The sequence below is a fragment of the Canis lupus genome, chromosome 1 (genome assembly GCF_003254725.2).
Source record: "Canis lupus dingo isolate Sandy chromosome 1, ASM325472v2, whole genome shotgun sequence".
Lineage (NCBI taxonomy): Eukaryota > Metazoa > Chordata > Mammalia > Carnivora > Canidae > Canis > Canis lupus.
In genome coordinates, this window is record NC_064243.1 from 19,438,728 (window position 1) to 19,465,541 (window position 26,814).

Sequence of the window (26,814 nt, forward strand, 5' to 3'; positions counted from 1 at the left end):
AAAAATGTGTGCATGTTGACATGAAATTAGAGGGACTTATGGGTGAATATCTGAAGGCAGAATTTGTCTTTCTTTGTTTTATAGAATGCTATTTTCCACCCCCTAACCGCCCCCCCCCCCCCCGCACACAAATGGTAGAAGATAAAGCTAACTTAGGATATGTCTTCATAGTCAAAATGTAGCACTGATTCCAGGACTTTGATAACAGATACAATCCATTTACAATGGCAAGAAGGAAACCTTGAGTGTAGTATGAGCTAAAAGTACTGAATAATAGCTTCACAGCTCAACTCACTTTTGTAGTATGTTAAGCTTGGTTCAAGGGACCAATTTAATATCTGCCTTTTATTTTAATTAGTTAATTAATTAATTTATGTTTGAATATAGCTGACACACAATGTCGCATTAATTTCAGGTGCGTTACTTTGATGATTTGACAAATTTATACCTTATGAGTAGCTGCCTTTTTAAAAGGTTCATTTTACTCAGTGATTCTCCACAAACTCTTAAAGTACTGAAAGTTTGAAGTGTTCCCCTTCAATAGTGGTATCCATGAATTAGAAACTTTCTAAGGTCTGGCCAGACATTGTGTGTGAGTTTATATGTAGACTGAGCATGTTTGTGTGAGTTGTGCACTGGGGATGCGTGTATAGAGTGGGAGAGGGATCAGAGGAGGAGCAGGGAGGAATTCCAGACTACTAATTACTCTCTTAGTTTCTTCCTGAAGCTTCACTGCTCACCCTAGTTCCTACACAATTGTCTTTACCTCTTCATAAATATGTGTGTGTGTGCACATGTGTGTTTCTTTGCAAAGGCTCCTTGTCTGAAAAAAAAAAAAAGATTTTAAGCCACTCTCCTCTGTGCTTATCCTTTCTTAAGATTATCCTTGATTATCTTGATTATTGACACGTGTTTCTTTGCTAATCAATATTTGATTTTTAACCCCTAATAAATTAATTTTTAACACCTAGAAAATTAATACATTTTCTAACAGGAAGCCTTACACGACCGAGCAGTGGTTCCTGCAGGATGCTCAGGACCCTGATCATGTGTCACTGCAATCTTGATCCCTGTTTTTGTGAGTAAATGCCGCCCAAATGCAGAGACCAGAAGACAAAAGCCCTTAGCCCAGCGGTCTCTGTGCTCCTGGGACCATAGAGCCGATATCAACAGGGTACATTAACACCTGATGGGAAGTTGCACTCTTGTCTGAATGGGCTCTGATGTAGACCACATCACTGGCTGGCAGGATTGGTAGGACTTGGATGGATGGATGGGAAGGTGAAGGAATTCTGGTGGGGAAAAGGGGTGCTTCTTCCCTGAAATAAATGAAGGAAACTTTTATAATGAAGAAATTAATTAAGAACTGCCTTGTTGCCCAGTTCTGCGGAGACAGCAATAGGAGTGAAGGAGTGGAATGTGAAACCCGAGGGGTAAGCAAGCTGGACTCCAACCAAAGGAGAGTCATTGGTTTTGATCTGTGGACTTGGATATATCTAAGTAGAGCTTGAGAAGTCCCCCTTTTCTTGGGGTAAGCACTGAACCATCTGAATAAATGCTGCAGAGCAAAAATGGACAAAGAAAAAAGCCCCTGGAATCTAAATGAAAGTCTAAGTGAAAGTGGGTCTATCTTAAATATGACCGTGGATTGTATCATAGAACCGACTAGAAGAAATGCTGTGGACATTTAAAGACTCTTCTGTATCTGAAGTCTGAGTAATTACACAGATTATTATCCTGTATAATGTTAAGTGAAGGAAGAGTTATTGACAATGTAATTACAAATTACGACCATGTTAAATAATATGAATAGAAATGAGACTAGAAAGCAATAAACCACAATGCCAATATCGGTTTTGTTAGAGTGGTGAGATTATGGGTCATTTACCCCTTCTTTTCCAAATTGCCTATAAATTTTTTAAAATTATTTTTATAATGAACACATTTTTTTTAAAAAAAGAATTCACTACACTAACTCATGCCAGAGCAAAAGTGAGCGGGCTTCTAGCAGAGTGGCTGGTAACTCTCATTGTTCTGCTAACTGCAAGCTGACTGATTGTGTTCTATGGTCTCAAAGAATGTCAAGAGTTATCATCCTCACCTTTGAGAGCAGTTCCTTTCACTGCAGTTGTTGGACGAGAAGTGCACTGATGCGTTTCTACATCTCCACACAGAGCACGGGAGCTTAACTGGCAACCAATACCTTTGGAAGACCTGGTCTTGACAGCACTGGGCAGCCCTTTGAAATGTGCCGAAGATTTAAAGAAAATTGTTAGCAGGTGAGTATCTTTCCTTTGTTCAGGGAACATCACAAGGCTAAGTATCCTTCCTTTGTATGAGAAAGCACTACGAAAATGAAGTTTCTCTCTATAGTTTATTTTACATCAGATTTTAAACTGCGACAGAGTCAGTGGCTTTCAAAGTCCCATCCTGAACCACCAGCAGCAGCATCCCCTTGGAACTTGTTAGAAATGCAGAATCTCAGACTCAATGAATCTGAAATTCTGGGAGTGGGACTCAACAATCTGCTTTGATAAGACATCCAAGGGATTCTGGATTCTGGATTCTGCTTGCTAAAATTTGACAACCATTGACATAACTAGAATGGCAAAGAGGGTGACTTTTGAATCAGCTGTAGATTTAAATCCTGGCTCTATCACTAGTTGGGTGTACTTGAGTGAAAGATGGAAGTAAATGGGAGGAAGATATGGAATTTCAAGAATATCCATGGGCCTCATCTTTGAATAGGAAAAGCCCAAGTAAAGAATTTGAATTATTTTGAATTTTATTTCTTGTTAATAGAGTATACGTCTTTGATCACCCTTAGGCTAGACTATTTGAGAGATAGCTTTTCTAAGTTCCATATTTACAAAAAAGCTTAAAAATGAAGAGTTGTGGTATATATATATATATATATATATATATAATGGTTTTCCACAAGTAATTGTGTTTCAACCACATAGGAACCCTAGAAAGAAAAAACTTCACATGTAAAATAATTCTTAAAAGGTGGAGAAGAAGAAGGAAAGAAGATCTAGCCTTGGGATCTAAAAGAAATGTAAATAATCATCTGAGATATGGCAAAGAAATGGAAAGATTCTGTGTCTTTACAACTATTTAACGATCAACTGAGAAGTGAAAATTTTAAACCGTGATTTTTTTTAAAGCTTTTTATCCATAGCTTTCACCCGGGTCATGATAGAGGAAACCCAGGGTAAAATAAAATGTAAGTACCCCTGTTCAAAAAGTAGAAAAAAAAAGGTCCATTAAGAGTACTAATAAAGTGTTTTCATTTCTTCTGTCCTTTGTCTCTCAACTTGTCAAGGAATTTTTATTTGTCAATTAATGGTATTCTAAGTCAAGAAAAATTAAAATTTATTATATTAACATGAGTTTTCTTGTTCATCTTTGTATTGTACAGTGTCAGTTTTAAATGCAAATATTAGAACATTTAACTCGCACATAAATTCACTGAATGTTAGATGCAGGACTGTTGGAAGGAGAGAGAGAGTCCCCCAAGACACAGAACTAGCCTGAGGAAGTGCTCTCTTTTGCAGATACTCTTGGGGGGATTGTGGCCTTTATAGGCACCTGGGGCATCCTTGCCTTGAAAGTCAGAGAAACTGAGTACACTCAGGCCAGACAACTGTAGACTCTCCTTTTCTTCCACAGACAGGGTTTATATGCTGGGCCCCACCAGAGTGGGAAGATAAACCAGACATCTCCCTTCCCCATAGACTCACTGCCCTAATCCATGGCAGATGGTGCCCTCCTAGCCCAGGGGTGCACTAAGTACCAGAATGGGGATGAGCGTTTTGCTCATCCCTGTTGAGCTGCCCACAGCATGTGCTATGACCCTGTCATGCCCAACCCTCACCCTTCTAGGCTCCTGGAGTTGAGATGATCAGAAGTAGGTAGAAGACAGCAGCCTCACCTTCCAGAAGATGAAGGCGGGGAGAATGAAACCCAGTGGGCTGGAGGCAGCAGGAGGGGGCGCCAATGCCAGAGACTGGAGGATGCCAGACTTCGGGGGGTGTGTGCAGGTAGGCTACCACTCCACTTCCCCCTCCATGCTTCTTCCTGCCCCTCCTCCACACTCCGCTGGCCTGTGAGACTTCACTTACAAAGCATATTCCAAACATAAAATTAAGAATTTTAAGGCAGTAACTACTACAGAGCATTAAATCACAAGCACAGAGCTCTTCTGAACACAGGGTCCTGGGTGACTGCACTGTCGCTGGCCCTGGGTAAGCAATGTGGTGAGGTCTCAGGTGAGCCAGGTGGCAGGATGCCTTGGAGAAGATGACTCCGACTTTGTCATTTGTATTTGGAATCTCTTCTCTATTTGGGAAGGCTTAGAGACTTATAAAATGAGTTTTTATTTAATTAAATTAAATACAGTCTAACAATTTGTTGAAGGATCTTATTAAAACAATTTATTGCACTGTCCCATCAGATCAAGGACATTGTTTAGAACCAAGGGCTCTGAATTATGGAAATTTTCACATCCTCTGTGGTGCATAAGATTGCAGTTTCTAACTGATAAAGAAAAACATTTGAATAGACTAAACTTGAAATGTTAGGGGAAAAAAAAGCACAGATTCTTATGATTTAAGAAAATATAGATAATTCCATTAGGAGTATGGCAACTGATTTTTACGCTTTGCACTCGTTCCTCCATGCCCATCTTCCTTAGAATGGATGGAATCACCAATTGTGTGTGTGTGTATGTGTGTGTGTAACTTTGTTTAAAGTAGATTTGTTTTGAAGATATTCACAAACGGTCACCATATGAAATTTGTTTTAAGCTTTTCTATCTGCCTTTGGAGAACCACCTGCAGGGCTTGGGGTGGTCACAGCATCTGGTAAGTGTCCACCTAATATTGCCGAATGAAGTTTGGTGAGGTCATTCTATTGGCACAGTTTGGTCTATCGGAGCTCCCCAAGGAGACACAGCGGGGATCCCAGACCATCTTGACATTTCTGGCTCTGTAGGCAAACTTGGGCCAACATTTGGGCTGTAATCTTTTTAATGAAGCAGCTAAAATCAAAGCCAGGTGCTTCCTTCAGTGATTGAAACCTGGAGTCAGAAGTAAGATGTACAAAGATCAAAGCCTGGACTGTCATAGTGGATGTTAAGCTGGGAGCAGGACCCGGGAGCCTTCCATTTTGATTTAAATTATTGTTAACATTCCCTCCACACCCCCCCATCCTTTTTTTTTTTTTTTTTCTTTTTTGCAGGTGCTTCATCTGTGCAGTGAATTCAGTATTTCCAAACTTCTCAAATTCCTCACTGGCAGCAGTATCATTTTGGTGTAAAGTCTATTCAATAGCTAAAAAAAGTCACAAACTCTTTCCCCAGGACTTTTGATGATAGAGATGAATTCATGTTGCCAAACACTGTACTTTTAATTGACTTGCTCCCTAAACTGACTCCTACCTAGCAATTATATTTGTTAAATATAATAACACTTTTGTATAAGTTTGATTAAACTACTTCCGAAATACTGAAGCACATTTTAAATAAGAGGCTAAATGTCATCAACGGTTATCAATGAAAAATTCATGCATAAATACCAATTTCTTTTTCTGTGGATCTTTCCTAAAAAAAAAAAAAAATTGAGTGCCTGCTAGGTGCCAGGAACATTGCAAATGATCTCTCCTGTATCCCTCGCCCCAGCCTCCTCAGAGATATTTTATTACCATTCCCAAGAAGTGCAAGAAGTTGACCTAGTCACTTGGGGTCACATGGGTAATGGGAAGCAGAGGGAAGATGTCAATGGTAGTCCCTTAGACTCCCAAACCCTGGCTGTTGTCACTGAGCTCTCCCTTCGAGTCTAACTTTCCCTGAAAGAACAGCTCTCTGCTTCCTTTTGTCACCAAGTGAAGGATTCCTTTCCCCTCCACCCCACGTGCCCTGGGGCAATATTCTCCCTTTAGGAGATTTTTCAAATTCCTCCAGATTCCCTGGGCCATCTCTCTTCTTCACATTTTTTGGTGACTTCACCTTCCTGTGACAATATCTCTTAGGAAGAAAGGTTGGGAGAGGGCCGGGGAAGGTTATATTCACTGCCAACTAATCTTCTCTCTCCTCCAGGCTCTTTTTTCCTTTCTCTTCAGTGAGTCATTACTTTGAATAAATATCTTCTTTGCTGAGCAAGATTTCAGCAGGCAATTTTTACAGCCCTATTTTTTTTTTTTAAACACAACGAGGCTCTTTTCTTTCTGGATGTGTTTAGGCTTATTGTGAACAGCATGAAACAAGGCTAGACTCCTGGACTCTAGGATTTTGTGTGGATAAAATAGCTAGTGTCTAAAGAATGAGCCTTCCTGAAGGCCTGAAAAGTAAACCTCCCATTAGGTACCTCTACTTGGTTGTTTAGAGTGTGTTCTCACCTGTGGCCTCCTTTTGTCCTCCAACAATTGTGTGAAATCACCAGAGTGGGTCATTATCACTTCTGTTTCCCAGATTAAAGGCACTGAAACCCAAGTTTTAGAAAATTGGTGGCAGAGGAGGTGTAGAACTTAGTTCTTCCCTGGCAAGGGCCCTTGGAGCTATTGACTCTGTAACTTCTTTCCAGGAGGGACCTGCAGTGGCCCTTGCCCCAGGCCCCAGGCCCTGGGCCCCTGCTCTCTCCAGCCAGCCTTTGATCTATTCTCTGTACTTTCTCAGCCACATGCCTCTTTGATATAAAAGAAAAGTGAGAAAAATACATGTGCAGCAAAAACAAACTGTACAAGTCCAAGGAAGTGTTTCTATCAATATTTGGGTCTCTTGTTTATTTTTTTTAATGTTTGTGCAGTTGTCTATGTATCTTTTTATTGTGAGCCTATATCAATATTTTTTGTTTGATAGAGCAAATTCCTAGAGAGAGAGAGAGAGAATTGTGTCTATTTTTCTTTTCCAGCTTTCCACAAAACTCCCAAACTATGTGAATTTTTTTTTGATGTCAAATTTTCTTGCCCGACCACCCCCTCCCTATTTTGTCCTAATTATTTTCAAAAAAAAAATAAATTCTTTGATTCTAGAAAATATTTATTTAAGCTTTGTTTTTTTGTTTTTAAACTTTCAGCTGGTTCTGGTCTTGGACGCGAGCAACACTGACTCATCAGCATTTGATTCTGCTCTTCATATCGAGAGAAATCGAGAATTATGAACTTAAAGCTAGACCTAAGGAGTGAGCATTGGCTTAAAAATGTGAGTTTACCTGTAACATATTTGAATGTGGGTCTTTTTTCCCTGGATATATCAGACCTTCAACTATGAAGGATGACAGAGCAGAGAGGATACACTCTGTAGGGAGCCCCTTGAAAGCACAAATAAATGATATATTTACAATATAAAATGCATTCTATTAAGCTTGACAGTTTTCACCAAGTAGGACAGAGAGATTCCCTTCATTCCAGACCTTCCAGGGGCAGCCATCTATCCCTGTTTCCTCTGACTTTTAGAAAAGACAATATCCTGTGACCTGCCGATAGGACATCAATCAAAAAGGAGAGAAATACTTGGTGGTCCAAATACTTGGTCTCCAGGAAGCCAAATAGCTGGATGCCTGTGGTCTAAACAGACTGGAAATGGCTTCTTTGCAGCCATAGTCTAAGCCTAGCTTTGGTTGTATTTGGAGTGTCCATGTGTTTATGCAGCCCTGTGAGTTAGAGCACAGATTCCAACCCAATTTTTTCTAAACTCCCAGAAATCCCTGGAGTGGGTGTGCATCCCATCTGCTGTGAGACTCTGGGCTCACCAGGGTGGGCCTTGCTTGGAAAAATGACTGATCCCTAAGAGCTCCATGCCCATCCAGTGCCTCTGATAAAAGGCCCTGGGACAAATATCTTGCCAAGCCTTCTCAAACTGAGGGTGCACTACACTTGAAAAGTCACAAGCTTGCCAGATTAGCCCAAGGCTTAATTTGGAGCTAGCAACTTCTCAGGGGCCCAGGACAGAGAGACATTGTGTGGTAAAGGAGTGAGAGACCTTGCTGTCTATGAAGACTCACGTGCATCACTTCCATGTCTGAGAAGCAACTGAGCTTCCAAGAGGGGAGAAGAACCTCAAAAGTGGCCAGTCCCTGATGAGCCTTGTCCTGATGAAACTGTGGTTTCTGCAGAAGAAGCCAGCCAGATTAAGAGGGAATCCCCCACTGCTTCCCACCAACATCTCTGCTGTTGATCAAAGTGGGAGTGACCAGGAAAAGCCAATTGTCTTCTACTTTGCCCCCTTCTTTCCCTCTTCTCCTTTCCGTCTCTTCCTATAGCCTTGCATTCTTGCATCATTCAAACCTTTATTGAGTAAAATTATGTGCCAGGCATGGTGCAAGGGGCTGAGTGACAGACTAACACATAATGCAAAAAACAGAGGTGTGCATGTAGTGGGACAGAGGCTTAGAGCGGGCAACCAATTCTGAGCAAGTTAATTAGGCCTTATTGGAAAAATTTCCACCTAGAAAGGGGTAGTGGCATCCTGAGCAGTGGGAGCACATGCTCCAAGGTTCAGATAATTAAACAGGCCTGAACTGATCTGTAGTCCAGATTCCCTTGGTAGCAAATAACAGAATTCCACCTAAACCATCTGGATAAAAAAGTGCAGATTTATTATGGGGACATGGTAGGGAGGGCATGAGTATTCCTCACCTCAGAAATATCTCTTGGACCTGCCTCGACCTTCATTGCCCCCACCTTAGTCCAATGGGCAGGATATCCCATAGGACCTTTGCAGAGGCCTCTTCCTTCTTTGTTCTTGCCCCATTCTAATGCCCCCTCCATCTGGCAGCCTCTAGGGTTCTTTTAAATTGCAAATTAGATCTCAAGGTCTCACTCAGATCACTGATTTACCATGGCACAGAGAACATAAGCTAAATCCAACATGGCCAACAAAACCACTGTCTGCTCTCTACTGGACCAAACCCTTCTTAATCTCAGAGTCTCCAACCACACTCCTCTTCACCTCACTGTACACACTCATCCTTCAAGTCTAACTCAAGTCATCCTTCTCCCCTTCCCTAATAGCGCACAGAGCTTTTCCTTCCTAGAACATGTCATACTTTACCATCACATATATTTATGTGTAAGTCTGTGTAACGTCCATCTTTACTGCTTGACTGTAAGCTCCCTGAGGGTATTCGGTGGAAATCTATGGCAAAGAATCCAGGAGGTGTTTCTTTTGTCAGCATTTCTCAGTCCATTTACAGAGCGATTTTCCTCCCATCTTCACATGGTTTCCCATGTGTGTTGCCATGTATAACTTTCCATGGAGAAAGGATCAGATCATGAACAACTTCACTGTTTTGTTACATATATTTATTAAAACTATAAATCTGGGGCCTGCCAAACAGTCCACATCTATAATAACAAGACATGAGAGTTAATTTGAAGCAAATGAGTCAATTACTTGTTAGTTCAGTCTTCTCTAGATGTTTCTGGAATGTGTATCTCTGGGAAGCAAAGGCAGTTTTTGACTTCAGTATGCATTTGCTTCACAATCCACAAACATTTTAAAAGCAAAGAAATAGGGGTACCTGGGTAGTGCAGTGGATTAAGCATCTGACACTTGGTTTTGGCTCAGGTCTTGACCTCAGGGTCATGAGACTGAGCGCCATGTTGGGCTCAGTACTCAGCGGGGAGTCTGGTTAAGACTCTCTCTCTTTCTCTCTCTCTCTCTTCCTTTGCCCCTCCCCCTGTGTGCTCTCTCTCTCTCTCTCTCAAATAAATAAATCTTTTTTTAAGTGAAGAAATACATCTCACAACCCTGTGATCATCAAGGTCTTGACTTTAATCTCAATCAAGTCTACACTGCTTTTTCCTCCAGGCCAGTTTGTTGTAGTTTCTCCTATGGACATTTCCCCCTGATGGTCATTCCATTGATTAGTATCTGCAACCTGAATTGATAGGAAGCATAACATTAATAAAAACCTTTTGGAAATTCCATCTCCCAAGCCTCATAGTTAAACAGATATGGTAGATTATTAAATAGAATACTCAGGTGTGTTAAGGAGCAAGAGCATGGGCTCTGGAATTGGAGAGCAGGTGTTCAACTGTTACCAACCGTGGCACCTGGGGACAGTCCTAGCACCTGGTAAACTGGGGACAATAATAAGATCTACCACACAGGGTAACAGAATTATGCGAGCTTAAAAATGCAATGTGCTTTCAACAGTGCCTGGCACATCACTTATCATTCAGTAGAAGATTCTCTCTTCTTTTTTCTGTATTTCTTAACTTTCAAACTCTACCAGAGTCTACGGTTCTTTCCCAACTCAGCTAAATGAAAACAAGCAAGTAAATATTTTCAGACTATAGAAACACCTACTCAATCAAGATATAATTTCCTTGAAATTTGTTATTAATGTTGCCAAGCAGTATTTTGACAAAAGACTTTTCATAAATGTACCTTTGAAAGCACACTTTTGTTTTATATTCACTTTAGTTGTATATTATGGAAGAACTTCATGTGTATTATTAAAAATAACTGCAGAATACATACAATGGAATATCATTCTGCCTTAAAAAGGAAGGAAATTTTGACTCATGCTACACATGGAGGGACATTGAAGATGTTAGGTTCAGTGAAATAAGCCAGTTACAAAAGGACAAATAGCATCTATTTACACAACACTGTAGAAGAGGAAAAATATTTTCCCCCTCTACTCTTCCAAATTCCCAGCCAAGGGCCCTATAACAAAAGTCAAATTGACAATACAAAGGCATATCAATTTATTTAATATAAGTTTTGTGTGACACAGGAGCCATCATAAAGAAACAAGGACCCAAAGAAGCAGTCAAACCTGAGTGTTTTTTACACTAGCTTTGATAAGAATGGAGAGTCATGGAAAAATGTGATAGGACAATGGTGTAGGTACGAGCTAATTGCAAGGAACCGGGGAAGCAGCAATGCCTGTTTGTCCAGATCCCTTTTGGTGTCCCTCCGTCTTGGAGGTCAGGATGCTCCTTTCCTCTGGGTACAGAGAGGACACCTCTCACATGAGGGTCTATGACCTACTTCAGGGGAAGGTCAGAGAGTCCTTCCTGCACCTGCTGTTTCTCAAATTCCTTTGGCTTAAAATATTCAATATGCCAAGAGGCTTTATTTTGCAGTAGTGTGTCCTGAATTCCATCAAGGTACTAAGAGTAGCCAAATTCATAGACACAGAAAGTAGAATGGTGGTTTCCAGAGGCTATGAAGAGAGAGAAATCATAGTTTAATTTTTTGTTTTGTTTTTTAGAGAGAGAGAGAATACACATACCTGAGCTGAGGGGAGGGAAAGAAGAAAAAGGAGAGAGAATCTTAAGCAGGCTCCATGACCAGTGCAGAGCCCAATGAGGGGTTTGATCTTGCAATCCTGAGATCACAACCCGAGCTGAAATCCAGAGTTGGACACTTAACAGACTGAGCCACCCACATGTCCCATAGAATATATTTTTTAAGAATTTATTATGGTAAAGTAAACAAAGTAAAAATCAAAGTCTCCTTGACTTTGTTACCTCCATTCCTTATTTTCTTTGATCTCATTCTCCTTTTAAGGAATAATTCCTGTAATAATTTGCTTTACTTTATTTAGTTAATATATCTTGGAGCTTTTCAAAATGGTTTTAAATAACCTGTATTCTATATAAAGCATAATATTTTAAATTAAGGGTTTTTAAATTCCAGTATGATTAACATACACTGTTGGGTGGGTGATTCAAAACTTCCATGGATCACCCAAGGCTCATTAAGATAAATGTACTTTTAATCTCCATCACCCCCCACCCTCCTCCCCTCTGGTAACCATCATTTTTTTCTCTGTAGTGGAGTCTGTTTCTCAATTTGTCTTTCTTTCTTTCTCTCTCTCTTTTCCCCCTTTGCTTGTTTTGTTTCTTAAATTCCACAAATGAGTGACATCGTATGGTATTTGTCTTTCTCTGACCGGCTTACTTTGCGTAGCATAATACACTCCAGCTCCATCCATGTCATTGCAAATGGTAAGATTTCATTCTTTTATTTTTTTTTTTTTATAATCAAGTCATATCCCATTGTATATATAAACCACGTCTTCCTTATCCAGTCATTTGTCGATGGACCCTTGGACTGCTTCCATTATTTGCCTATTATAAATAATACTGCAATAAACAGAGGGGTGCAGGTATCTCCTATAGAAAGCATCATTTCTTTCATCATTCATTTCACTTTTGATGGGCATTGAGATTATTTCTAATTATTCATCATTGCAAAATACCACAGTGAATATCTTTGTGATGAATCTCTGAGCAAGTCTGTCATTTTTCTGTAGTATAGATTCCTAGCAGGTGAATTGCTGGATCAAAAGCCAAACACATTTCAACGTATGAAAGATGATCAAAAAGTGTCCTTAAAAATGCTATCCATTTGTATAAACACTATATGAGGGAGCCCTGTCTGACAACACTTGATGTTTGTAATCTTTAACGTTTTTGTTGATCTGATGGGCAGACTAGTATAATGTTCTTCTAATTATCAAGTCACTAAATACTAGTGTAATGATCATATTTTCAAATATTTATTAGGTTTACCTTTTTCCTGTACATTCTTTTGTCTGTTTTTTGTTTTTCCTCTGTTGCCTGCCTCTTCCTTATTGATTTATAGGAATTCTTTATATGTTAAGGATGCAAAGCATTTGTCTGTTATAGGATTTGCATACATTTTCCATCTGATCTGTTACTATGTTAACTTTGCTTATCAAGTTTTCTGTGTACAAATTCATACTGAGGTGGAGTCAAATCCGTCAGTGATCTGGGTACTGTATTCTTAAAGGACTTCTTTATCATCCCTTTATAACTTATATAGTTTGTTTTAATGATCCTTAAATATTTTATTAATTTGTATTTTTTGTATATACATATATATATCTATATACATATAAATGACTATACAATATTTATGGGACTATATATGAGATAGTCCCCAATAGCTGTGTAATTCCTTCAATTTCTCTCCTTATTATGATGCTTTAAATTTGGTCTTACCATGTGCTCAGAAAAGGATCACTCAGAATAGTCTTCAGTTAGGACTTTTCTCCATCTAGGATCTGTGTCTGCATTTCCCCCTTGAGCGTCTATTTAACTAAGTACCTAGTGAAATAACCTTGTGTAGCGTGTTCATTTCTCCTCTTGCTACTTGAGGGTGTGTTTGTGCTTTTTGTGTTTGTTTTTATTTTTAGAAATCATTCAGGGGGGAAGAAAAGGTGCTGCATTATCCTAGCAGATATCAGAAGAACAAAGTGTTTCTAAAAACAGCCTTTGCGCTGGTGACTGCTTTGTGAAGAAATTTCATAACCAAAGGCCCGTTAACGGGACTGATTATTTAAGACAACTGTGGTTCCTGTGTAGATTCTCGTGCAATGTGTGAACCACACTACTAATTTACTCTTTGACCAAATGCTCCTCTTCCGTAATATGCTGTACTCCCCTAAAGCTTGGGAAAACAGCTTTAAGCTTCTCACTTCTTTAGTAAAGAACTTCTCAGTTGATTTCAAGTGAAATGCCAACAGTCTCACTTTTTTTCAAACACACTTCACAGCCATGGCTGTATATCCACTTTACAAGTGTATGTTTTGTGGGTGGGGGTGCGGTGTGCTTTGAGCAGTTGTCAGATGTTTTATTTTTGGAAAACTCCAAATAACATTTTGGAAGATAATTAAGGGTTGCTGAAGTTTCCTTCAGAATTAAAAAAAAAGGTATATTTTACCTCCTTTGTGCATTTCTGCACTCAATCCTTCATTTGTCACCTCCTCCTCTATTTTATAAATCTTTTAATTAATGGTGTTTATTCTCCTCTCAGTCTGGTCTGAGTCGTGTTTTTATGATCATATTATTAGGAAGTGATAACATGTGTGGATTTTTTTCTGTATCTGGGCTTGCCAATCACTATGGAAACAAGCAAATATTTACATAGCTCAGATACTGATTAATACCTACTGGTTATTTTGACATTATAAAGTTACTGTTTGAATGTAAAGAATTTTCTCCTGAATAGTAACTTGGTCTATTCTAATTTATTTATATTTGTAATTTTACCATCAGAAATTAATCCAGTAACGATTGCTTCATCAAGTTAAAACCATTTCTGAAAGAGTCAGGCTTGTTTTTTTTTTTTTTTTTTTTTTTTGCCAAAGAATGACTCAAAATCAAGTGCTAGATGTTTGAAAGTGGTTGTTTTACATTTTTTACAGGGGCAAGTTCTGGAAAATAAAGAAACTCACCTGACATGTGTCATACAGATATGTCACCTAAGGTAATATCAGCATTACACTATATGCAAGATGATGAAGGTGAAAAGGCAGTTTTAAGGAGATATTTTATTAGAACCCTAAAAGGAACATTTATCTAGAAATGGAAGCCCTGGAATTGGGCTCCTTGAAGGCACTTGGAAATTCCCTCTGAGGGACAAAAATTACCTCACTCTTTTGCTCTTTCTTCATTTAGGTTGCCTTCTTTTCCTAGGGGAGATCTCTTTGAGTTACTTTATTTTTAATTTTTTTTTCCAGCTCAGGATCCAAAAAGTTGTAGTCCATATTGCAGAGGAGTGGCTCTTCACACCTGAGCGGCCATCAGTGTCCCCCAAGAGGACTTGTTAAAACAGATTTCTGGGCTCCACTTCTAATTTCTGAATCAGCAGGTCTGGGTGTGGCCACAGAATCTGTATTTCTAACAAGTGCCCAGGTAGTACCGTGGGCCCAGCAGGCATCACACTTTAAGAAACCCTATCTGCAGCCTCGTGGTTTTTTTCCTTTTTGTTAACCAAGTTGGGAAGATTTTATAGACATTGCAGAATGTTTTGAAACAGTCTTGAAAATGACCATGCAGCATATTTAAGCAGTAGAGTTGAAGCTTCAGAGCTGAGTTTGAAATTCAAACAAAATGAGTTTATTATTCCCATAAAGCTGGGAAGTGGTACCGTAGTGGTCCAAGCTGCAGACTGGTCCAGAGAGGGTGAGTCAGGAGCCCAGTAATAATAGTAGAGTCATAATCTCATAAAGGAAAATGTTTCCCAAAACTATGGAAGTATCTCCTTATTAATCAAGCTGATTGAATTCTGAAATCACACAAACACATAATTAAAAGGGGTGTGGACCGGACAAGTGGAGATTGGATCTGTCGAGATTGGCTATTCTTCACATATTTCATTAATATTGCCTCATAGTCTTCAAAAAGGCTATTTAGAATTTACTATATTACTCATTTCTTCAGAATTAAACGTGACTCCTAGCATCTCATCCTAGCCAGCCAAATCGTCAGGGTGGCAAATCTTGGAGCAGCATATTCAAGTAAGACTAAGATTTGGAATCAGAAGATCTGGGTGATTCTTAGGATATTATCACATCCTAGATGCATTTCTTATTTTCTTCACCTATAAAGTGAGGCTAGTAATACTTATTCCACCGAGGCATCGAATGTTCATTGAATGCTCATCAGGCATTGTACTGTGCTGTGGTGATGTTTCAGAGAGTAAGGCATGCTTCTTACTTTTAAGGCACTCATAGAATTATTTTAATGAATTGATGACAGCATGGCCATTAAGGGTTTCAGCAACTATAGAGTTCTAATGTAAAATATTACTGTTCTTTGCATAGCACTGGCCATAAACATGGATGGAATGAACCTCATCGTTTCATGGAAAGAAGCAAGACAGAGGGCAACTCCATGCTAAATGGAATCCTCTCTGGAGAAACATTGCTACCATTGGTTTTGGCATCCAACTAGTCGGTTGCAATTACATTACAACAGGTATTTTTCCTCAAAATACTTTTGACCTCGGAAGAACTCAAATTATATTTTCATTTCAAGAAAATATTGATTTAGTTGCAAACCAGAGAATCTAAAAAAGAATGATTGGAATATTTGCTCAATGAACAGCACTCAGGTATGTGATATAAAAAATAAATTTAATGAAATATAACATATAAAAAAAAGCACTGAAAAGACACTTTTCAGTGTCTTTTAAAGCTTAACATCAAATGATTTGGAGTCTTATCACACATAGTTGTTTTTGCTTTTGTTCATTTTGCTTTGCTTTTTGACAACTCTTTAAACTCCAGCTCAGAATAGGAGGTAGATTTCTTCATATCCGGGGAAGTTGGGCACCATGGTAGCGTTGGAGGCATTGGGCTTCAAATCTTACTGAATTTTGTTCTGGTAAAGCAATTTCGTTCTCAAATTGAACATGTCATTTCTTCTTTATTAAATTTCCCAGTTATTCTTTCACCTCAGGTTTTTATGTTGCCTCCTATTTATTTCTGTACTGTTCACTCAAAATGTGGGATGGCACAGGGTTTATATCAAGTCCGATGTACCCTGTAGCTGTCAGTTAGAAGCTAACATCTTTTAGACAGATCTTCATTTCAGTGTGTTTTATGGAAGGGATGATGCAAACATGGCATCACTCCACCATTTCCTGCAAAATGCCTGATGTCTTCCTGGAAAACACCAAACAACAACTTAAAACCTATAAGAGAAAATCAGTTGAACTACTTGTTTAATGTGCTCTAAGTTTTGAGACAGTTTAGCTATCCTACCATTTTTCTTCAATCTAGACTTTCCTTAAGATTTAGTTTAAGGAGGGATCCCTGGGTGGCGCAGTGGTTTGGCGCCTGCCTTTGGCCCAGGGCGCGATCCTGGAGACCCGGGATCGAATCCCACGTCAGGCTCCCGGTGCATGGAGCCTGCTTCTCCCTCTGCCTGTGTCTCTGCCTCTCTCTCTCTCTCTGTGACTATCATAAATAAATAAAAATTTAAAAAAAAGATAAAAAAAAAAAGATTTAGTTTAAGGAGTTAAATATCTATTCTACTCCTTTCTTCTTTGCCCCTGCTACTCATAACATGCCATCATATTCAAATTTTCCCTGAATTTATTGGTGATTTTCCTATGTATAGTCAATTCTTAACACTTCTAAAGAAGTAATGTTTGACACTATTATTTTATTCCTCAAAACACTTCACCAAGCTCACGATCTTCCCTATGGGCTGCAAGACCAGCTATTTCTTCTTTCATACAACTTTGCCTTATTTTACCATTGGTCCTTGTTCAGTACCTCTCACATATGTTTCGCTAGTTTGCTTCCTAGAATTGCTTTCAATTGGCTAATTTTAATCTTATTCATGCTACCCATTTCCAGTAAGTTAAATCACTTTCAGCCTTCTAAATCCAACATGTCAACTGCTTCTTCTAGAAAGACATCAGGAGGTAGGTGGACATTCAGATAATCTTCTGTGGGTAGTGTGTAATGCACACACTATCAATGCAGGGAAATCCTGATGAATAGTTTAGTTATCCAATTACACAGAGTCACCTTGACCTTATTGTATTTTTGCTTCTCTTTCCTCTCTCCCTCCTTCCCTTCTTCTTTCTTCCTTCCTCCTTCCTTCCATCATTCTTTCTTTCCCTCCTTCCTCCATTCTCCTTTCCCCCTTTTCTGTTTCTGTCTGTCTCTCTCTTGTATCTACTTTTCTTATACTCAAACTCCCCAAAATATGGATAGGGGAAGAAAAAAGGAATCAAGATTCATTCATCTGTTGTTTTGATGATTTTATTAGCATTATGACCTAAAGATTAGGTATTTTGTTTAATGGCTAAGTGAGCCATGTTATTCTAAATACGTGGACTTGTTGTAGACTGGGAGGGTTTGATCATCTATTTTAGTATCTCTCCATGTAGAACAAAGACTGTTATTTTGGCCTTATTATGCAATTATTAAATGCTAGTTAAATCATATCTTCAAATACAAAACTACACAACAAAACTTTAACCACAAAATTTTGTGTTTAGCTGTGGCACTGACTTCTTTAAGAGAAGACAGCCATAAATAGCACTCGATCAGAACTATTCCACCTGTACTTAGATAAATAATTCCAAAGGCATTTCTGCTCAGGGTCATCATTGCACACTAGATGCCTATACCTCGATGCTCTCCAGGCAATTCTAGGCAATTTCTTCTTAGTTTCACAGTCATAAGGCATTTTTCATTCATTAAATGAAATTTTGTTGGTGTCTACTAGAGCCCGGCACTATGCTAAATTAAACATCGAGGACATAGAAATAAAAGATACTTAGACTCCTTGGTTTAGTGGTAGGCAAATTGCAGGGATGGGTAGAGAGGGAAAGAAGAAAAAAAATGCAGAATTACAACACAAGTTGATGAGTGCCATCATAATACAAGCTCAGAGAATGACACTAGAAGAGTGAAAATTTCCTTACTGTAAGCATAAAGTGTGAGCAACATTTAAAAATACATAAAAGCACAATAAAAATTAAATTGAACCAGGGATCCCTGGGTGGCGCAGTGGTTTGGCGCCTGCCTTTGGCCCAGGGCGAGATCCTGGAGACCAGGGATCGAATCCCACATCGGGCTCCCGGTGCATGGAGCCTGCTTCTCCCTCTGCCTATGTCTCTGCCTCTCTCTCTCTCTGTGACTATCATAAATAAAAAAATAAATAAATAAAAATTAGATCGAACCATATGAAATTATTATTATTATTATTTTTTTTTTTTTGTAGGGCAAAATGGTAGGCTCTCAGCGATCTCATATAGCCTAACTTTCTCATAGTCATAGTGTCTTTACTCAGGGAAAACATCTAATAATATATTGGAATATGATTCTCTACAATGTTTTCAATGATATTACATATTCCCAGAATATAGGCACATATATTCACATTTAAAGTGTGTCTTTTAAAGTAAAAATATATATTATGGTTTGGTTTTGGACTTTCTTTCACTAAATATATCATAAACATCCAATCAAATATAGGCCTACGTATTTTTAATGACTGAATACTATTCCACAGTATGAATGAGCTATTATATCCTCATCACCAGATATTGATGCTGTTTTCCAATTTTCACCATATATACAATAGTTGTATACATACTGCCAAAATGAACATGATGACATGGCTCTGAATCATTCTTCCTCAATGATTTTAAAAAGATCACCACAAATTAAAATGACAATTGAGTAAGTCAGGTAAGATTTAGCCACCAAATCCCATATTTTAATCCCTATGATTTGCATAGTGTATGGAATATCTTGGAATGTTTAATAAAACCTCTCTACCTGACTGCAGTTATTTTCAAACTTCATAATTTTTTTCAGGAAAAAAATAGGCATAGAAAGCAGGTTACCCAAAGACAGGCCTGGGATGGATAACAATTCTAAGGAGCCAGATAAAGCCACTTCCCAGTAAACAAATAGCATCATGTTCCTGTAACAATTGCCCTGGTCTTTCCCCTGAGAAGAACCAGGCACTTGCAATTGTTTGGCCCTCTTTCTGCTCCCTAGTTATTGACTTAGAGCATGACACGTCTGTATGATTGTCACTAAGTCACCAAATGGGAAATGTCCAAATCAAGTTGCAATTAATGTGTCATAAAGTGCTGGGTAATAAGCCACACATTACCTCCAGGAGTGACTAATTTTTAGAACTAAACCTCAGTGTACATCTGAAGCAGCAGCAGAAGACTGGAAAGAAAAAAAAATAAAAGCCAATCCTTGCTAGGTTATTGTGGAGTGTGAAAGCCACACTGTTGTGGAAAGGCAGTGTGAATCCATATTATGCAGAAATCAATGGCGACCCAATCTTTGCAGACTGCACGAGGCACCGTGTGACAAGGGCACAGCGATTCTCCTAATCAAGCAGGTTGTGTGAAAGCAAAGAGTCCAGCTGAGCTTGATATATCCAGCTGGACTTTGTTTGCTACTTAATGGAGCAGGTCATAGTTATAACACCCCAAAGAAATGAACCAGCCTCTGCTTGAGGAGCCCACGGAAAGTGTGGGAACTCCAGCAGGTCTAAGTTAAATCACTTCTATAGGTCATCTGCAGAGAAAGAACTCGGCGAAATAATAAAGGAGCGTCGTTCTGCTGTGTTTATGATTCTTCCCCAGGGAAGGGATTTGGGTGGGGAGGAAAAGCAATGTGGCTGGAGAAACATTTTGTCTTTTTTATTCCATGCATTATAAAGCTCTTGGCAGGGCATCAGGCACTGAACCTCGCTCCCCCTTCTTGAAAGCCACACGTTACAGGGGTTTATAAGCCAGAGTGACAGTGATAAAAGGCCAATTCAGGGCTTGGGGACAATTTTTCCTAACAACATGCTTTTGCCTCTTTGCCTCCTTAAGCACCTGCTGCTTCCCACAGCCTTCTCCAGCTTAGCCTTCAAGGCAGCTCTGACTCTGAGCGGGGCTGGGGAAGTTCAAAGTTAATGTCCTTCTCTACTGTCACTGTCAGGGGTGTGCAGAAGATTAGTGCCACCGCCCTCACCCTGGCATGAAAAATGCCACCCTCAGAATGCATATGGAATTCAGGAGGGTAAGTGGGGCTCTTTAACCTTCTTGGGCCTGGGACTGCTTTTGCTGGAGACATTGAGATCCATCTCCCATTCTCAACAGAGTCCTTAAAAAGCATTCCAGCCACACAAGCTCTTGGGACTAACGGAGTACAAAAGGCACCTGGTAAATAGATAAATGAATCAGATCAAGGATTGACAAGGGTTCAACATACAGGTATGTTGGAGGTGCACCAGGGCGGAGGAAATGAGCACTCTATCAATTTGAACACTGACCGCCTTATCCCTTCTCACTCCTCATTCACTGTGAAGAGCTAGACGTTGGCACCCTGCAGGGTTTTAGCCACTGAAATTTGGTGAAGATTCACTAGGAAAAGCAGGGAGCCCTGACCGCACCCCCCACCCCGATTCCCATGCACATGCTGTGGAAAGGGCTGAGTTTGAGGTGGAGAGCTGCTGACACCTAAATGGCGTGGGAAATTTGAAACTTTCCTCTTTTCCTAATTGATGGCAAACAGAAGAACCTTGAGTTGCTGGGTCTGGGCTGACCAAAGTATGGAAGGTGCCGTGGTGTGGTGGAGTCTCAAAAACATGGTGCCTCAAGGCAGAGCTAGGTTCAGATCTTGGCTCTGCCACCATCTTGCTAAGAGCCCCAGAGTGAGTCTCCTCACTTCTCCAGGACTGGGCTTCCTCATCAGCAGAGGGGAGAAACCTGGAGCCTATGATTTTCAAAGTCCTACCTAATATGCTGTGATTTTCCTTGGTGTAGTCATCTTGTGCCTTTGTGGAATTGGGAGGATAGCTTGCAAGAGTGGGTCTGTCCGTTCTGATGCTCTTCCCAGACAAGCCAAGCAAGTCCTGCTTTCTGGGCCTCAAGTGTTCCTTCTTGCTGTGGGATGGCACTAGTCTGTCTTCTGCCTTAGACCACTTTTTTTGACAGAGTCCTGGCCATTGGAACTGCACATTGGATGACTAACACCCCCATTAGAACACCCCATTAGAGCATAGCCTTGTCATTTTGCATTTTTAATAGTGTACAGTGAAAATTCACTGTTGACAGTAATGGCCTGCACACTGAGATTCCATATTTTTAGCACAGCACATAACTTATGAGGCAGGAGGGTAGACTTATTTAATAAGAAACCTTTAGGAATAGCAATGGCTGAAAAAGGGAAGAGTTGAGTTGTGTCATAGGTTGAATAACGACCCCAAAGATGTCCACTTATGAATCCCCAAAACCTGTAAATGTTATCTCCCATGGCAAGGGGATTTGTCAGATGTGATTAAGGGTCTTGAGATGAGATTATCCTGGATTATTTGGATGGGCTTGATGTAATCTCTGTGTAAAAGGGACATAGAGGAGCCAGAGTCAGGTGACAAGTAATATAATGACCGAAGCAGAGGTAGGTGTGATATGGAAATGAACCAAGGAATATCAACAGCCTCTAGAAGCCAGAAGGGACAAGGAACAGGCTAATTCTCTTCTGGAGTTTCCAGAAGAAACCAGTCCTGCCTATACCTTGATTTTTATCCCTGTACAAGTCATTACTCTTAACCTCTGGGCTGTAAGAGAATAAATCTGTGTTGTTTTAAGCCACTACATTTGTGGTAATTTGTTACATAAGCAATGGGAAACTAATACAATTTATAAAAATACAGTTAACAAGAAAGTTGAATTTTTTAAATGCACATTCACTGAAGAGTTTGGCTAATTTAGATTTGATTTGAAAGCAGTTCTAATGAATTCTTTTCTAAATGTGTCTTTCTTCAGGAAGACCTAGGAATTCACGATTCACATCCCTTTTGTTTCAAATTCTTCTCGATCTTTAGAGTTCGTTTGCCATAAACATCCCACCATGTCATGGTGGGCCGCTGCCATCCAAGGAGTGGGATGACCCCACATGGGGCCTTTTTTTTTTTCCCCCATTCAGAGTAGTCAGTAGTTCCTGTCCTCAGTCCATCAGTAACTTGGGAGAAACAGCCTCTCAAGAAGTCTCTAAGTCCTTAATCTTCAAGCTGCAGGTAGGAAAATTTGGCCTCTTCAAACTCCCAGAACCCCCTGAGAAATATAGGCATGAAGCATTCTTAGTTCTCTGTTAAAAAGAGAAACTGTAGAGGAATGGCAGCCCAGCAAAGAGGACCACAATGCTCAGATGTCTGCTTTTTCTGCCTCCACTATGTTACCCCCAGGCCTTTTTTTGTAAGCTTTTTCTGCCAACCCTTCCTTGCTACTTAATTCATCTCGATGTAATTAAATTGAAAGAGTGCACCATGTGATTTAGGCTTGAATGTCCAAGGACGATGGAAAGATTGATTTTAAAGTAACTGAAGAGAAACAAATTTAAAAACTATCCTTCCTTAAAACTTCAGAAAGGTCAGTATTCTTAATTGGAGAGGCAGGTGTTAGATAACAATTCTGCTCATTCTTTGCAGATGTCAGCTTATAATTCCCCCAGAGCAATTTTCAGTTAATATGGGCCTTGAGATGAAATTGTTGCTTCTGAAAGCCTTGCCATAGATGCTAAATTTGATGCTCTTCCTCAAACGTGCACGCAGATTTTCACAGTTGATCATCTGCATGAGTGAATTTTCCACTGGGAGGCTGCTTTTGGAATTTGCTGTCTGTGAAGACATACAAGGGACGGTGACAATATAATTAATTTTAAAAGTTATATGTAAATCGAGGACATGGTTAAGATCCAAACAGCTCTTAAGTTTTGTTAATTTGTTTACTTGCTGTAAACTTTTAGATGTATAGAACTAATTTTTCTCTCTCTTTTCTTATTTCTCTTTTCTTCTTTTTTCCATTTTCTTTTTCTTTCTTTCTTTTTTTACATTTATTCAGAATTCCTTGATATGTCAGGTATCAGGTGCTGTTTAACAGATTACTCCAAAACATGCTGCCTTAAGAAAACAAACTTCCTCGTGACTCTAGGATGGCTGGGGCTCAGCCAGGTGGTTCTTCTGTTGATCTCACAGAAGATCTCCCAGATAGGTGCTGTCAAATGACATCAGGAGACTGGAATAACCTCGACAGCTCTACTCATATGTCTGGAACATTGATGGGGATGGCTTGAAGGTTAGAAACTCTCTGTCTCTGTTTCTGTCTCCCTCTCTCACCCCACATGGCTAGTTTGGACATATTTACATGGCAGCTGGGTTCAAAGAATGAGCCCCAATGAACAAGGGGATCATTTTTTTAAAAGGTTTTTTTATTTATTCATTTGACGGAGAGAGAGCCAGCAAGATCACAAGCAGGAGGGAGAGTCAGAGGGTGAGGAAGAAGCAGACTTCACGCTGAGCAGGGAGCCTGATGTGAGGTGGGACTCGATCCCAGGACCCTGGATCATGACCTGAGCCAAAAGCAGATGCCTAACCGACTGAGCCACCCAGGTGCCCCTGAACAAAAGATTTTTTTAACCTCCTGTATACATTGTGTTTATTAATATCCCACTGGCCAAGCCCAGAGTCAGTGTGGGAGGGACCACACAATCACTACTTCTAAGAGGTTTGAGCCTAACATACTGGGATCCATGGTGCCATACCAGAAGAGAACCCTGTTTTTATCCCCATATCAAACATGTATTTACAGAATTTATATTAAAAATGAGGATAAATATAAAATTTAGTCATTGTTCAGCCATGAAAACAGATACATCAGCTAATGAATTCATTATTTTGTTGCATTATTTTATATTTGGTTGTAATATTTCAAAGATTGTGACATTTTGATGCTGAAGAGAGCAGAAAGTAGGTGCTAGGCATCCCATGTTCACCCCTAAAGAGCCACAAGATTTCTCCCTCACTCAGCTGTCAGAATTCACTGTAAGGTTCAATTGGGTGGTGACAATCATAAATTGTTAAGACAGGAGTCCTGGTCAAGTGCATTAAAGTTCCATTGCTTCTACCTACTTACCATGAGAAAGAATTTGCCTTTTAGTGTCTTGATTATGCCCATCTTTATGTCTACAGACACAAATCTTGGACATTATCTATCCATCATTTCAGGGGATGCCTTTGATGTACCTTTGCCTTTAGGTATGCCTTAGGGTTGGGCTAACTCACTGACAGCTCATTCTAACTGTAGCAGCTAAGGTAGCCTGGCACATAATATGTGCTCAATAAAAAATTCTTGCCTGAAAAAATGCTAGGCATAATAGCTCAGTATATGCTGGATTTTCTCACTCCTCCAAATTAGGGAGGTTTTTCTTTCTTTAACCCATCAAATCTATTGTGACAATGTTGTATATTAGGTAAAAACTAGGATAGGTCTTTTTGTATGATGGAATGAGGCAGAACTTTGGAAAACTTCCAACCACACAATATTTCTTCCCACACAAAAATTTTCTCTTTGTCATCAGTTAAAATAATCAAGTAAAAGAATTCACTAAAATAAAAAAAAAAAGTCACCCAGATTCAGAACCTGAAGAAAACATGGTAACTTGGTCACTGCTATTAACAGCCTCCTACATAAGGTCTTTGTAAGTGGTCACTGTACAAAGAAATTGCTAACAACCATGGTTTTTACCTGTGACTCTGAAACATGCTGATAAAATGCTCTCTCATTTCCCTCTCTTTCTTGGACCATTAGCGTTATTCTGCTATATTTGGAGCTGAGCTCGAATCAAATCAATAAAGTCATTTATTTTAAAGGAAACAGATTTAAGAAACAACAGACTTGACTACTCTGATAAAACATAGCAAGCTCAAAGTATGAATGCAGTGTTGAGTGAAGGATTTGATTTATATGCCATGCAGAAAAATCCAGTAAGCAGAAATGGAAGTTTTTATTGTCTTGTCTATAAATGACTGTCCATAAATATAAAATTATTATTTATTAAAATAAATTTAGCATTTTATTGTAAATATGGCCATTGTAAATAACAATCCTTTATTATCTTCTACTCACAATGCTGCCTTTTAAATTTTAATCACCTCTGTAAAGTAGCTGCCTCAGTTTGCCAAGATTTACATAAAAATAAATATCCATTTATGAGTCCAATTTATGCTTTACAAATTACTCACTATGTAAAAAGCTTTTGTTTGCAAGAGAGAAGAGTGGTAAAGGAGGAAGGGGAGGAAATCTCATGTCTCAAATACCATCTGGTGTCAGGATGATCAACCTGGTCTGAGATATCAATATCTACACCACAGAGTGTCTTCTCAATGAAGAGTTATTAGGGGACACCTGGGTGGCTCAGTCAGTTGAGCATCTGATTCTTGATTTTGGCTCTGGTCATGATCTCAGGGTTATGAGATTCAGCCCTACAACGGGCTCCATGCTCATCTTGAGATTCTTTCTCTCCTTCTCCCTCTGCCTCTTCCCTCACTCTCTCTCTTTAAAAATAAAATAAAATAAAATCTAAAAAAAAATAAGTGCAGAGTTATTAACATTTGTAAGGTGGAAAGAGTTGGGTTCTTTTATGGAAGGTTGGGCTGTTTCCTATGAAAGGCAACTAGGGATGATGAAAACTCCTTGCTGCAAAATAACTCCCTTACCCAGGTACCGAAGTATTTGGAATTTTCTTTTTTTTTCCTTCCTTACTTCCTGGAAACAAAGAAAGCATGTAAATCATCCTGGGAGAGGAGGCATCAAATCAAATTAACAGTAAAGCCCTGATGAGACTTTCCCACCCAAGTGGAGAATCTCAAAGCCATGGCAGTAGATAGAAGCCCACAAAAGGAGGAAAGAAAGGAAAGCTCTGGAGAAATCTGAATGAGGCCACAGTAGAGAGACCAAGAGTACTGATGGCAAGCTGGGCCTTCCACATGGTTTTGCCAAAGCTGACCTTGCAAACCTGTGATCACTGGGGATACAACTTTGCTCAGGGGTGAGAGCCAAAAGAATGTGACACAGAAGAGTCAATGTAAGGTGACATTCCTCAGACATTGACTTGTTTTGCTGATACACTGAGAGAAGGACTTGAGACTTGTAAGTCCTGAGTTTTGATCTCAGAGTAACTCTCAGCAACTACAGCTGCAGCATCCATCCTTGTAGGCACAGGTGATGGGAAAGGTATCATTGGTGCTGTTTTGACCTGGAAAATCCTCATCAGCCACCATGTAGGACCTACTTGTGTTCAGAGCATCAGCAAAGTGCTTTCTTCATAAATCATAATTGTTAACCTTTATAAAATCACTATTAGGAATTATCTCTGAGTTATTAAAAGTTAAATAAGCAATTATTCCTGCATTGGACCATTACCATCCTCTTCCCTTTTTTCCTCAAGGATGTATATACCTATATCTCTATAGCTAGATATGAACATGGGTATAGACATAGATATTATATATCTATCAGGATAAACTAACTTTGTAGATAAATAGTATATAGATATTATATACCTATCAATACAAATTAATGAGCTGACTTACATTGTTTATAACTGTAACTAATGAATTAATGAATAATATGAATGGAAAATTTCTTTTTTTTTTTTTTTTTTTGAATGGAAAATTTCTTTGTTTCCTCTCTTAGCATTTGTACTTTGTATCACTTAGGCTTCAACCAGGAAA

At 39.3% G+C, this 26,814-nt stretch overlaps 2 long non-coding RNA genes across 2 annotated transcripts; both read left to right on the plus strand.

The window, feature by feature from the left end:
- The first annotated feature begins 7,059 nt into the window (after positions 1–7,059).
- On the plus strand, positions 7,060–15,871 carry LOC112643794 (uncharacterized). Its single transcript, XR_003125900.3, has 3 exons — positions 7,060–7,198; positions 14,187–14,248; positions 15,588–15,871. It is a non-coding gene; the product is annotated as an uncharacterized LOC112643794 (long non-coding RNA).
- Positions 15,872–19,562: 3,691 nt separating this feature from the next.
- On the plus strand, positions 19,563–25,731 carry LOC125755425 (uncharacterized). The gene is made up of 4 exons (XR_007411974.1): positions 19,563–20,321; positions 20,402–20,515; positions 23,144–23,377; positions 23,505–25,731. It is a non-coding gene; the product is annotated as an uncharacterized LOC125755425 (long non-coding RNA).
- Positions 25,732–26,814: the final 1,083 nt, after the last annotated feature.